Here is a 13,176-nt window from a genome sequence, read left to right on the forward strand (position 1 = left end):
CATGTACCGAGCCTTGTGGGACACCAGTGGTGTGTCTGCACAGGGCAGATGTGGATCCCCTCCATGTTACCTGGCATGAGCAACCTTCCAGGTAGACGTTCCAGTCCATCCTTTCTGTCTTTTCTTTTCATTTTCTCTCACCATCAGCCTCTCTCTCACACCTTCTTTACACACACACTAATTTAATGATAATGTTAGTAATAAAATGAAACAGGTTCAGAGTTTTAAATAAATAAATTCAGCAGTTAGAGTGAAAGTTATTAACTCTCCCTTTATGAGTTTTTGAGTTGTGGAAGTTTTACGCACGCACGCACGCACACACACACACACACACACACACACACACACACACACACACACACACACACACACACACACACACACACACACACACACATGCGCGCACACACATACAGCAGCTCAATAAGAGACAGAGGAAGGAAAAGCTCGTGAGGGTTTTTAGATATGAGAACATCAAAGAACTCCATTTCTTTCTCTCATTTTTTCGCCCTCTCTCTCTCTCTCTCTCTCTCTCTCTCTCTTTTTTTCTCTTTCTCTCCCTCTCTGTGTCTCACCTGCAGGAACATGAGCATGACAATGAAGTTCAGTTTATTTAAATAACTTACAGCACAGAGTTTATTTTATTCTCTTTATCTGTTTTTTCTCTCTGTCTCTTGCTTTGACCTGACGTGCCGTGAGCTTCACAGTTTCATCCCAAACTCCACACTTTCTTCAAACACACACACACACACACACACACACACACACACACACACACACACACACACACACACGTTGCTCTGGAATATTTTTGATGTTTTTTAATTTAAAGTCATAAAGGTTTGAGGACCGTGATCAGGATTACATTATATAACCCAAGGAATTTGCATTTGGAATCATATACATTGTGTGTGTGTGTGTGTGTGTGTGTGTGTGTGTGTGTGTGTGTGTATAACTACTACAAACTACTGAGTGTAAGGTATGAAAGAGTGAATGTGTGAGATATGTATGAGTAAGTGTGAGGTATGAGTGAGTGTGAGGTATGAGTGAGTGTGTGAGAGGTATGAGTGAGTGTGAGTGAGTGTGAGGTATGAGTGAGTGTGTGAGGTATGAGTGAGTGGGGTATGAGTGAGTGTGAAGTGTGAGTGAGTGGGTGTGAGGTGTGACTAAGTAAGGTATAAATAAGGGAGTGTGATGTATGTAGGAGTGAGTATAAGGTGTAAGTGAGTGTGAGGTATGAATGAGTAAATGTGAGATATTCCGTGTGAAATATGTGCGTGAGGTATGAATAAGTGTCAGGCGTGAGTGAGTGTGAGGTATGAATGAGTGTGAGTAAGTGTGAGGTGTGAGTGAATGTAAGGTGTGAGTGAGTATGAGGCGTGAGTGAGTGTGAGGTATGAATGAGTGTGAGGTGTGAGTGAGTGTGAGGTATGAATGAGTGTCAGGCGTGAGTGAGGTATGAGTGAGTGTGAAGTATGAATGAGTGTCAGGCGTGAGTGAGTGTGAGGTATGAATGAGTGTGAGGTGTGAGTGAGGTATGAGTGAGTGTGAGGTATGAATGAGTGTCAGGCGTGAGTGAGTGTGAGGTATGAGTGAGTGTGAGTGAGTGTGAGGTGTGAGTGAATGTAAGGTGTGAGTGAGTGTGAGGTATGAATGAGTGTGAGGATGAGTGAGTGTGAGGTATGAATGAGTGTCAGGCGTGAGTGAGTGTGAGGTGTGAGTGAGGTATAAATAAGTGTGAGGTGTGAGTGAGTGTGAGGTATGAATGAGTGTGAGGTGTGAGTGAGGTATGAGTGAGTGTGAGGTATGAATGAGTGTCAGGCATGAGTGAGTGTGAGGTATGAGTGATTGTGAGTGAGTGTGAGTGAGTGTGAGGTGTGTGTAAAGTGTGAGTGTGTGAGGTATGAATGAGTGTGAGGTATGAGTGAGTGTGAGGTATGAATGAGTGTGAGTGTGAGGTGTGAGTGAGTGAGGTATGAATAAGTGTGAGGTGTGAGTGAGTGAGGTATGAATGAGTGTGAGGTGTGAGTGAGGTATGAATGAGTGTGAGGTGTGAGTGAGTGTGAGGTATGAATGAGTGTGAGGTGTGTTAGTGTGAGGTATGAATGAGTGTGAGGTGTGAGTGAGTGAGGTATGAATGAGTGTGAGGTGTGTTAGCGTGAGGTATGAATGAGTGTGAGTGTGAGTGAGTGAGGTATGAATGAGTGTGAGGTGTGTTAGCGTGAGGTATGAATGAGTGTGAGGTGTGTTAGCGTGAGGCATGAATGAGTGTGAGGTGTGTTAGCGTGAGGTATGAATGAGTCAGTGTGATCAGGTGTCAGATGTAATAGAAGCAGGACCTCGAACTCTAGTCAGAAGAACACCTGCACCTTCAACTTCCATTAACTCTGTAATGCAATAAAGATTCAACATCAGTCTAATTAATAATCCTTCATCATCTCACTCATTTCCTCTGTGTTTGTGTGTGTGTGTGTGTGTGTGTGTGTGTGTGTGTGTGTGTGTGCTTTTGTGTGTGTGTGTGTGTGTGTGTGTGTGCTTTTGTGTGTGTGTGTGTGTGCATGCGTGTGGCTCTGAGTTTGATTTAAAGTAAACATGGCAGCATCTGATTCCTTTGCTCTGATGTGTCCAATCTCCTGATGACACACTGATGAGATGATGAAAATAAAACCATTTTGATAAAACACACACACACACACACACACACACACACACACACACACACACACACAGAGAGAGAGAGAGAGAGAGAGAGAGAGAGAGAGAGAGAGAGAGAGAAATGAATCAGGAATAATTAAGCATGACAGATGAAGAATTTTGCCCTCAGAACAATTAAAAGCAAATCGTACTGAACTGATTCACAACATCACAAACACAATCTGAAAACGTTCAACCAGATGTGACCATTAACACACAGTGTTTGTGTGTGTGTATGTGTGTGTAGAAATGAATCTTTAATAGTTGTACCAGTTTGCAGCGAGTTGGTTTCTCTCCACTCATGTTGTATTGTGTAGTGTTTGTGGGTATAGTGTAACATGCATGTGTATTGTGTATTTCTGTTCAATGTGTAGCATTTGTGTGTGCAGTGTGTATTGTGTGCACTGTGTAGTGTTTGTCTGTACTGTGTGGTGTTCTATGCAGTGTGAAGTGTTTGTGGGTTTTATTAAACATTTGTGTGTATTGTATACACAAAGACGAACAGTATTTAATATACACAATGCACAAACACTACACAGTGCATGCAAATTCAATACAGTTGAAGCAGATGTACACACATAAACAAGGTTATAAATGAGTGTGAGGTGTGTGTAAAGTGTGAGTGACGTATGAATGATTGAGTGTGAGGTGTAAGTGAGTGTGAGGTATGAATGAGTGTGAGTGAGTGTGAGGTATGAATGAGTGTAATTGAGTGTGAGGTACGAATGAGTGTGTGTGAGGTATGAATGAGTGTGAGTGAGTGTGAGGTATGAATGAGTGGGTGTGATTGTGAGGTATGAATGAGTGTGAGTGAGTGTGAGGTATGAATGAGTGTAATTGAGTGTGAGGTATGAATGAGTGTGTGAGTTTGAGGTATGAATGAGTGTGAGTGAGTGTGAGGTATGAATGAGTGTGTGTGATTATGAGGTATGAATGAGTGTGAGTGAGTGTGAGGTATGAATCAGTGTGAGTGAGTGTGAGGTATGAATGAATGTGCGGTGTGTGCAAAGTGTAAGTGAGTGTGAGGTATAAATAATTGAGTGTGAGGTGTGAGTGAGTGTGAGGTATGAGTAAGTGTGTAGTATGTACACACATAAACAAAGTTATAAAGTTGTATAAAATATGTAGAAGTTTGGTGTCTATATGTTTGTTCTCTTAAATTGTAAGTTTATCCCTACTGAGTGATCCAGTGGTGAAAATCTCCTTAAAATGGTACAGTATGATAAAGAAACCTTACAAGTAACCAGACTCAGAAGGGAACCTCATCCCCAACACTGAATGTCCATCATTACAGTTCCATCGTTTACATGCAGAAATGTTCAAGGAAACTGTGGTCCTGAGCACATTGTAACAGACTGTTGATATTAATTACAGTCCAAATCCTTCCTCGAATTTGTTCAGTAACTTTATGGATCTTTAGGCTGTTGATGTGGAACCATCTCCAGCTGCACAAAGTGTCTCCAACTGAAGAGAACCTTATCCGGAGGTAGGATGTTAAGATGAATCAGGCAGATCTGAAAAAAAGAAAGAGACAGGAACACTGATCACTGGTACCTATGAAACATGTTTAACTCGACAGTAACGTCTTTACTGCTTTATCTCTGTAAAGCTGCTTTAAGAAAATGTCCACTGTTAAAAACTCCACAAATAAAACTGTGTATGAACTAAAACAGTGTGTGTACAGTGTGTGTACTTTGTATACAGTGTGTAAACAATTCAATTCAGTTCAATTCATTTTTATTTGTATAGCGCTTTTAACAATGAACATTGTCTCAAAGCAGCTTTACACAGATAATGTGGTGATTAAACGTAAATATGTTCTTTGTAAGTATGTTTGTCCCTGATGAGCAACTGTGGCAAACAGTGTTTGTACAGTGTATACAGTGTGTGAATAGTGTGTAAACACTGTGTACAGTGTGCTTGTACAGTGTGTGAACATTTTGTGTACCACATGTGTACCATTTGTGTACAGTCTGGAAACAGTGTGTGAACAGTGTGTGTATAGTAATTGCACAGTGTGTGAACACTGTGAGAAAAGTGTGTACAGTGTGTTAACACTGTGTACAGTGTGTGAACGGTTTGTGTACCATGTGTGTGTGCAGTGTGTGAAACATTTCTGTACCATGTGTGTACAGTTTGTAAATAGTGTGTAAACACAGTGTGTGCAGTGTGTCAATACTGTGTACCTTGTGTAGAGTGTGTAAACAGTGTGTGTATGTTGTGTAGAGTGTGTGCAGTGTGAACAGTCTGATCACTGCATTTAGTGTGTGTGCAGTGTGTGTACAGTGTGAAGACTGTGTGTGCAGTGTGTGTGTAGTGTGAAGACTGTGTGTGCAATGTGTGTATAGTGTAAAGACTGCGTGTACAGTGTGGGTGCAGTGTGTGTATAGTGTAAAGACCGTGTGTACAGTGTGTGTGCAGTGTGTGTATAGTGTAAAAGCCGTGTGTACAGTGTGTGTGCAGTGTGTGTATAGTGTGAAGACCGTGTGTACAGTGTGTGTCCAGTTTATGTATAGTGTGAAGACCATGTGTACAGTGTGTGTGCAGTGTGTGTATAGTGTGAAGACTGTGTGCACAGTGTGTGTGCAGTGTGTGTATAGTGTGAAGACTGTGTGTACAGTCTGTGTGCAGTGTATATAGTGTGAAGACCATGTGTACAATGTGTGTACAGTGTGAATACCGTGTGTGCAGTGTGTGTGCAGTGTGTGTGTATAGTGTGAAGACTGTGTGTACAGTGTGTGTGCAGTGTGTGTATAGTGTGAAGACTGTGTGTGCAGTGTGTGTATAGTGTGAAGACTGTGTGTGCAGTGTGTGTGCAGTGTGTATAGTGTGAAGACCATGTGTACAGTGTGTGTGCTGTATGTGTATTGTGTGAAGACTGTGTGTACAGTGTGTGTGTATAGTGTGAAGACCATGTGTACAGTGTGTGTGCAGTATGTGTATTGTGTGAAGACCGTGTGTACAGTGTATGTGCAGTGTGTGTATAGTGTAAAGACCGTGTGTACAGTGTGTGTGCAGTATGTGTATTGTGTGAAGACCGTGTGTACAGTGTGTGCAGTATGTGTATTGTGTGAAGACCGTGTGTACAGTGTGTGTGCAGTGTGTGTGTGTGTATAGTGTGAAGACCGTTTGTACAGTGTGTGTGCAGTGTGTGTATAGTGTGAAGACCGTGTGTACAGTGTGTGTGCAGTGTGTGTATAGTGTGAAGACTTTGTGTACAGTGTGTGAGCAGTGTGTGTATAGTGTGAAGACTGTGTGTACAGTGTGTGTGCAGTGTGTGTATAGTGTGAAGACCATGTGGACAGTGTGTGTGCAGTGTGTGTGTGCAGTGTGTGTACAGTGTGTATGTAGAGTGTGTGTAGTGTGAAGACCGTGTGTACAGTGTGTGTGCAGTATGTGTATTGTGTGAAGACCGTGTGTACAGTGTGTGTGCAGTGTGTGGATAGTGTGAAGACTGTGTGTACAGTGTGTGTGCAGTGTGTGGATAGTGTGAAGACCGTGTGTACAGTGTGTGTGCAGTGTGTGGATAGTGTAAAGACTGTGTGTACAGTGTGTGTGCAGTATGTGTACTGTGTGAAGACCGTGTGTACAGTGTGTGTGCAGTCTGTGTATAGTGTGAAGACCGTGTGTACAGTGTGTGTGCAGTCTGTGTATAGTGTGAAGACCGTGTACAGTGTGTGTGTGCAGTCTGTGTATAGTGTGAAGACCGTGTGTACAGTGTGTGTGCAGTCTGTGTATTGTGTGAAGACCGTGTGTACTGTGTGTGCAGTGTGTGGATAGTGTGAAGACTGTGTGTACAGTGTGTGCAGTGTGTGTATAGTGTGAAGACCATGTGGACAGTGTGTGTGCAGTGTGTGTGTATAGTGTGAAGACCGTGTGTACAGTGTGTATGTAGGGTGTGTGTGTGAAGACCGTGTGTACAGTGTGTGTGCAGTATGTGTATTGTGTGAAGACCGTGTGTACAGTGTGTGTGCAGTGTGGATAGTGTGAAGACCGTGTGTACAGTGTGTGTGCAGTATGTGTATTGTGTGAAGACCGTGTGTACAGTGTGTGCAGTATGTGTATTGTGTGAAGACCGTGTGTACAGTGTGTGTGCAGTGTGTGTGTGTGTATAGTGTGAAGACCGTTTGTACAGTGTGTGTGCAGTGTGTGTATAGTGTGAAGACCGTGTGTACAGTGTGTGCAGTGTGTGTATAGTGTGAAGACTTTGTGTACAGTGTGTGAGCAGTGTGTGTATAGTGTGAAGACTGTGTGTACAGTGTGTGCAGTGTGTGTATAGTGTGAAGACCATGTGGACAGTGTGTGTGTGTGTGTGTGTGTGTATAGTGAAGACCGTGTGTGTGTGTGTATAGTGAAGACTGTGTGTACAGTGTGTGTGTAGTGTGAAGACCGTGTGTACAGTGTGTGTGCAGTATGTGTATTGTGTGAAGACCGTGTGTACAGTGTGTGTGTGCAGTGTGTGGATAGTGTGAAGACTGTGTGTACAGTGTGTGTGCAGTGTGTGGATAGTGTGAAGACCGTGTGTACAGTGTGTGTGCAGTGTGTGGATAGTGTAAAGACTGTGTGTACAGTGTGTGTGCAGTATGTGTACTGTGTGAAGACCGTGTGTACAGTGTGTGTGCAGTCTGTGTATAGTGTGAAGACCGTGTGTACAGTGTGTGTGCAGTCTGTGTATAGTGTGAAGACCGTGTGTACAGTGTGTGTGTGCAGTCTGTGTATAGTGTGAAGACCGTGTGTACAGTGTGTGTGTGTGTGTGCAGTGTGTGGATAGTGTGAAGACTGTGTGTACAGTGTGTGCAGTGCGTGTATAGTGTGCAGACTGTGTGTACAGTGTGTGTGCAGTGTGTGTATAGTGTGAACACCATGTGGACAGTGTGTGTGCAGTGTGTGTGTATAGTGTGAAGACCGTGTGTACAGTGTGTATGTAGGGTGTGTGTAGTGTGAAGACCGTGTGTACAGTGTGTGTGCAGTGTGTGTGTGAAGACCGTGTGTACAGTGTGTGCAGTGTGTGGATAGTGTGAAGACCGTGTACAGTGTGTGTGCAGTATGTGTATTGTGTGAAGACCGTGTGTACAGTGTGTGTGCAGTATGTGTATTGTGTGAAGACCGTGTGTACAGTGTGTGTGTGCAGTATGTGTATTGTGTGAAGACCGTGTGTACAGTGTCTGTGCAGTGTGTGTATAGTGTGAAGACCATGTGTACAGTGTGTGTGCAGTGTGTGTGTATAGTGTGAAGACTGTGTGTACAGTGTGTGTGTATAGTGTGAAGACTGTGTGTACAGTGTTTAGTCTTCTAAACTGCATTTTTTTTCTCTTTTTAAAGAGTTCGGAAGGTACAGAGATATAAAGTGAAGATGGTTCCAAGCTCCTCAACAGGTCATTAAATGGTCTCAGAAATTTTTGCTGAAAGATTCAATGTTAGGAGTTTCTCAGAACTGAAAAGAGTGTCAGCAAAGAGTCTCTTGAACCACACCAATCTCCACTGATGAGATCTGAGACAAGAAAGAGATCAGACCTAAGATGTAGAAGATCATTTTCTGGCTATAACAAGGAAGATTATAAATGCTCAAGAGTGGAACTATGTTCTCCTCTTCGGAGCAGCATCCTGCCTCTGCAGATGAATATGTTCTATATGTTCATTTTGAAACTTATTTCCAAGCAGTGATGAGGTTACACCACTAACCCTATTCAGATCTTAACCCCAGTCATTGTTCATGTTGGGTCTCCTGTGTGTCTGGTTTTTAGTGGTATTAGAATCGGTCTAAGTTAAATTAATCAGGATCTTCTCCGGGTGAGGGTGGTGGTGATTTAAGGAGATATGGTTAGTACCAAGCAAGCTGCTTTATTGCCTGTTCATTAATACCTTTAATACATTCCAGATCTTTGCTGTTTTCTTACAAGATCTTCTGTGACCTTCTGAATGAATGTAATGAGGAAGCATGCTTAAATTCAGGTCTGTTCTAACACTAGGATCTTCTACATTAGATGATCTCTATATTAGAAAAATTACATACCTTACTGTGATTTCTTTAGCTTGCAATTTCGCAGTTCTGTTGGGAACAACTTCCACTCAGTGTTTAATATGGGAAAAAATATGCTCTTCGATAAAGATAAAAGAAATGCAGCTGACAGAAAGTGATAGATACATTAAAACCAAATGATCATTTAAGATTATGGAAAATAGAGAAAAGTATGAAGTCTAAACGCCGACACAAACAAGAAATTTACAACAAATTAGTCAAAAACCGGAAACAACACCAGTGTTCCAGTCTTTGGTGTTCCAGTGTCCCAGTGATCCAGTGTTTAGTGTTCCAGTGTTCTAGTATAAAGGTTTTTCATTGTGACATTTACTGCCTTAAGAAGATTCTGCTCACATCTCCATCTCACATTTAGAGAGAGAGAGAGAGAGAGAGAGAGAGAGAGAGAGAGAGAGAGTAAATATAAACATTCTAAAACAGGATGAACAGACGCTTCATCTGATGCCATTTCACACTGACTCTGATGAGTTGGCACTGATCAGAGTGTGTATAAGCCTCTGTGTGTGTGTGTGTGTGTGTGTGTGTGTGTGTGTGTGTGTGTGTGTGTGTGTGTGTGTGTGTGTGCATGTGTGCATGTGTGTGTGCATGTGTGCATGTGTGTGTGCGTGTGTGCACCCAAAGGCCGTAGGGGCAGGTTGCCATGGCGAGGGTGGTTGCTAAGTGAGATGGATTGGGTCTCACACACTCAAACAAAAACCCCTCACTTACTGTCACACACATACACACACAACTCAAAACCTGTCACACACACTCCACACTGTCATCTATCTCACAGTTAGCAAGCCTAACACACACACAAACACACACACCCAAACTCATGCACACACACACACGTGCACACACACATACACACGCACAGCTGTGTGTTCCTGGTCAAAGAATTCCAAATGACTTCTTTTCTTTTCTGTTGCTATTTCTTTCCTTACATGCAAAGTGATCCTGTCACATACACCCTGTCTGTCTGTCTGTCTGTCTGTCTGTCTGTCTGTCTGTCTATCTCTCTGTCTGTCTGTCTGTCTGTCTGTCTGACTCACTGTCTGTCTGTCTGTATGTCTGTCTGTCTGCCTGAGCTGAGTCGATGTGACTTGTAGCTGAAGTTTGACCAGGTCACAGAATTGAGAGACATTTAGAAAAGATCTTTCTGACATTTTGGGAAACAAACAAATCCAAATGAACAATGCTTAGTTCAAAGGAACCCTCAAATATCTACAGAGTCAGCAGAACTTCCTGCTGCATCAGGGAACTAAAATATCAGTTGGTCAGTGAAGCATGTTAATGGGTCAAGAAGTTTAAAGAGTGGTGAGTCAGGAAGCTTGAATTTTGGGAAACTTGCTTAAGAGATAAATGAAGTTAAATAGCGATGGGTCAGAAAATCTGAATTTAAATATCTGTGTGTATCTGTATACAGCTACAGAGTCCAGCCTGAATAACAGTTCTGCATCTGAAGCACTAAGGTACACATGACATTGTCTCAAGAAGCCTGGAGAAGCATGAAAGTGTGAAGCATGAGCTGGTTTAATCCATTGATCAGAGCAGACTTCATTGATATCCCATGATCCAATTGCAAACTTACTCTTCTTTCTGGTGTCAGGGTGATCAGGGAGCCTACCTTCTAGACCTTTGAGGAAAACCCAGAGCTGCCAGATGTTTCAGACTTCCACCATGGAAGACATTTTGGATTACATTTCTTTTGATTGGTGCAGCATGTGTCTTATACATCTATTGATCTCAGCCTTGACCTTGTCAACACCTTTGGTCACGTCAGGGTTCCTCCTCTCAGTTTTGTAAAAAAAAAATGAAGAAAGAAAAACAACAACAAAAAAACATACTATGGTAAATAATTGATGTGTTAATCTGAATAATCTGCTTGCTAAACCATGGTGACATCACCACTGCATCATTACATCAACTAATCCCACACATCACCTTTATTCCAGCACAGACACTCCCACAGCCGAGTCGCCATCTTCCTAAATTAAACACAGATAAATAGATAGTCTGCTTCTCTCCTTTAGGTCATAAACCATCTGTCACCATGGCAACGGCATCATGGTAACAGATGGATCTTTTGCAATTTGAGTCTTTGCCAAATGAGCTGCGATCTGATTGGCTAAAAAACCTGAGGGCCAAGTACGGATGTTAATCAGCTCATTTACATACAAATTCAACAAATAGGCAATTAGTGCGATTTAAAAAATATCAGTCTCTGTCTGTCTGTTTCTGTGTGTGTGTGTGTTTAGACTGATTGTGTTAATTATAACTAAAGGCCATTGTAGTTCCTGTACAGAGGAGAGCAGGAGGATCTTAGAGGCTTGATGAGAAACATTTATGTCTAAAATGCTCTAAGAGAAAACTTTCATGAATTTCCCTCTGGGATTAAAATGTATTATTGTAGAGCTGATGTTGTTCTTCAGTATCACCCTGAAGACATGTACCATGTAACAGCAGGATCTCCACCAGAACATTGACCAGAAATGCATGATGTAATTTTTCTGGTTTCATCCAGATTTCAGATGCTGAGAACATTTTAAACACAATTCACTCTTCACCAGAGAAAAGCTCAGTCATTAAGACATTGGACTTCTAAATAGAGGAAGATCCATTGCTGGACCCCTGAGCAAGGTGTATATCAGTGTATAAATAAGACAGTTGTAGGTTTCTCTGGAGAAGGACTTCTGATAAATATCCAAATTGTTTACAAAACACTGTGTGAAGCTTCTATAAAATTTGGGGGAAAAGCCTGAAGTTTTACCTTTTTTTTAGTTGAATTTCCTAAATATTGTAAATGATTTATTGAGCTGAACACCTCCACCCCCCTGTTTCTATTTCTTGTCATAGCTTGATAAATCTCTCTTCAGACCAGAGTGAGAGAGAGAGAGAGAGAGAGAGAGAGAGAGAGAAAACCTCTTGTCATGGCTACCATGTTCTATTCCCCTCCAGGCCACCAGAGGTGATTCTTACATACATTTAAATTTCTTCTTCTGCTTTCCTGTTTGACTCCCACACTGCTGTTTAGTTTGAACCCACATGATTTAAGTTCTGTTAGTTTTGTTGCAGCAGCGATAATAATGTAGGCCGAGCTTGTTTGAGGGTTTCTCAGGTGGGTTCTGTATGTAGCGTTTGTTTTTGTTGATGTTTTCAAGCTGTAGCTGATCCCTGTGTTTCTCTGCTCATCATTTCCCCTTTTTTGTTTGATTGTCTTGTCAGTGGGGTTCCAGCCTCAGAACCTTCTCCAGCTCTGGACTTTGAAGATCCTCACATGTTTGCAGCTCCACAGTCACTTTGATATTAATAAATGCAGGTGAATGGACACAGAAGTAATGTTCTCCACATCCTAAATATTACTGCTGGAAGTCAAATGTGCTCCAGTGAGTCATTGTGCAGAAAGTTTCTTCTCAAGATTTCTGTACTTCATGCCAGACTAGAATTCTGGATTACTATTACCTTTACTCAAGTTAAGTACTCGTTTATCTACAGCTCTCAAGACTTTTCTTTTACCACATATCATCATCATCATCATCATCATCATCATCTCTGTTTTATAAGCTTCTAAAGCAACCTACATATCAGAAAAACAGAACTTCCAGGAAAACTCAACAAACCCTCCAATATCTCATCTCATCTCAAATTCCAAGCTCCTAGTCAAAATATGCTCAAAGTTATTCTTGTTATTATTGAAAAACTTCACACTGGTGATCAGTAAATGTTCCATGGCTTCTCCTCGACCTTTCTTCAGCATTCAGCATGGTCGGTCACCTGACTCTCCTGTAAATGCTCTCTTCTAATTAGTGTAACAGCATGATGGAGCTTTACATCTAACATAGAGGGAGAGTTGTGTCAGGTGACATGGAGATCTTCTGGCTTTATGCATACTTTCCATTGGTGATGTCTCTTCTCCTCTCCTCACCTCTTCTCTTGTCTTCCACTCCCCTTCTCTCCTTCTCCCCCCCCCATAGACACTCAGCATTTGCTTAGATCCCAACATGTGTGGTGAACATCGTAAAATTAAAAGAATCCCTGGACCTGCTAAGCTCTTGTTAAAGTTTTGTCCTTGTGTTCTCCGGAGATCCTCAGGTTCTACCGCATCACATCTTCACTGGTAAGGTTTCAGGGTAAAAAGTGACAAAAACCATTACACAATGAGAGACCGATGGACAGAAAGAGAGACTTCTTTTAATTTTACAGTCCCTCATTTAATAAGTCATCTTATATTCTGGATGGTATCAGGACTCAATAATTCAAATAAATAAATAACATTAAATAGTTTCATTACAACATCGCACAGCCTCGAACAGCTTCAGATCCCCCATAGTCTTGTAAAAGTTAAAATCAACAACTTCTTCTGTCAGGTTCTCCCATTAGGGGTCTCGACAGCGGCTCATCCGTCTCCATACCCCCCTGTCTTCTACATCTAGCCTACTTGGTCTTTCTCTTTTCCTCTTTCC

The 13,176-nt window shown here is 42.0% G+C and overlaps 1 long non-coding RNA gene across 1 annotated transcript; it reads left to right on the forward strand.

Annotated features, from left to right (window-relative positions):
• The first annotated feature begins 11,735 nt into the window (after nt 1-11,735).
• Nucleotides 11,736-12,761, forward strand: LOC124380317. Its single transcript, XR_006924660.1, has 2 exons — nt 11,736-11,831; nt 11,939-12,761. It is a non-coding gene; the product is annotated as an uncharacterized LOC124380317 (long non-coding RNA).
• Nucleotides 12,762-13,176: the final 415 nt, after the last annotated feature.

This window comes from Silurus meridionalis, chromosome 27 (genome assembly GCF_014805685.1).
Source record: "Silurus meridionalis isolate SWU-2019-XX chromosome 27, ASM1480568v1, whole genome shotgun sequence".
Classification (NCBI taxonomy): Eukaryota; Metazoa; Chordata; class Actinopteri; order Siluriformes; family Siluridae; genus Silurus; species Silurus meridionalis.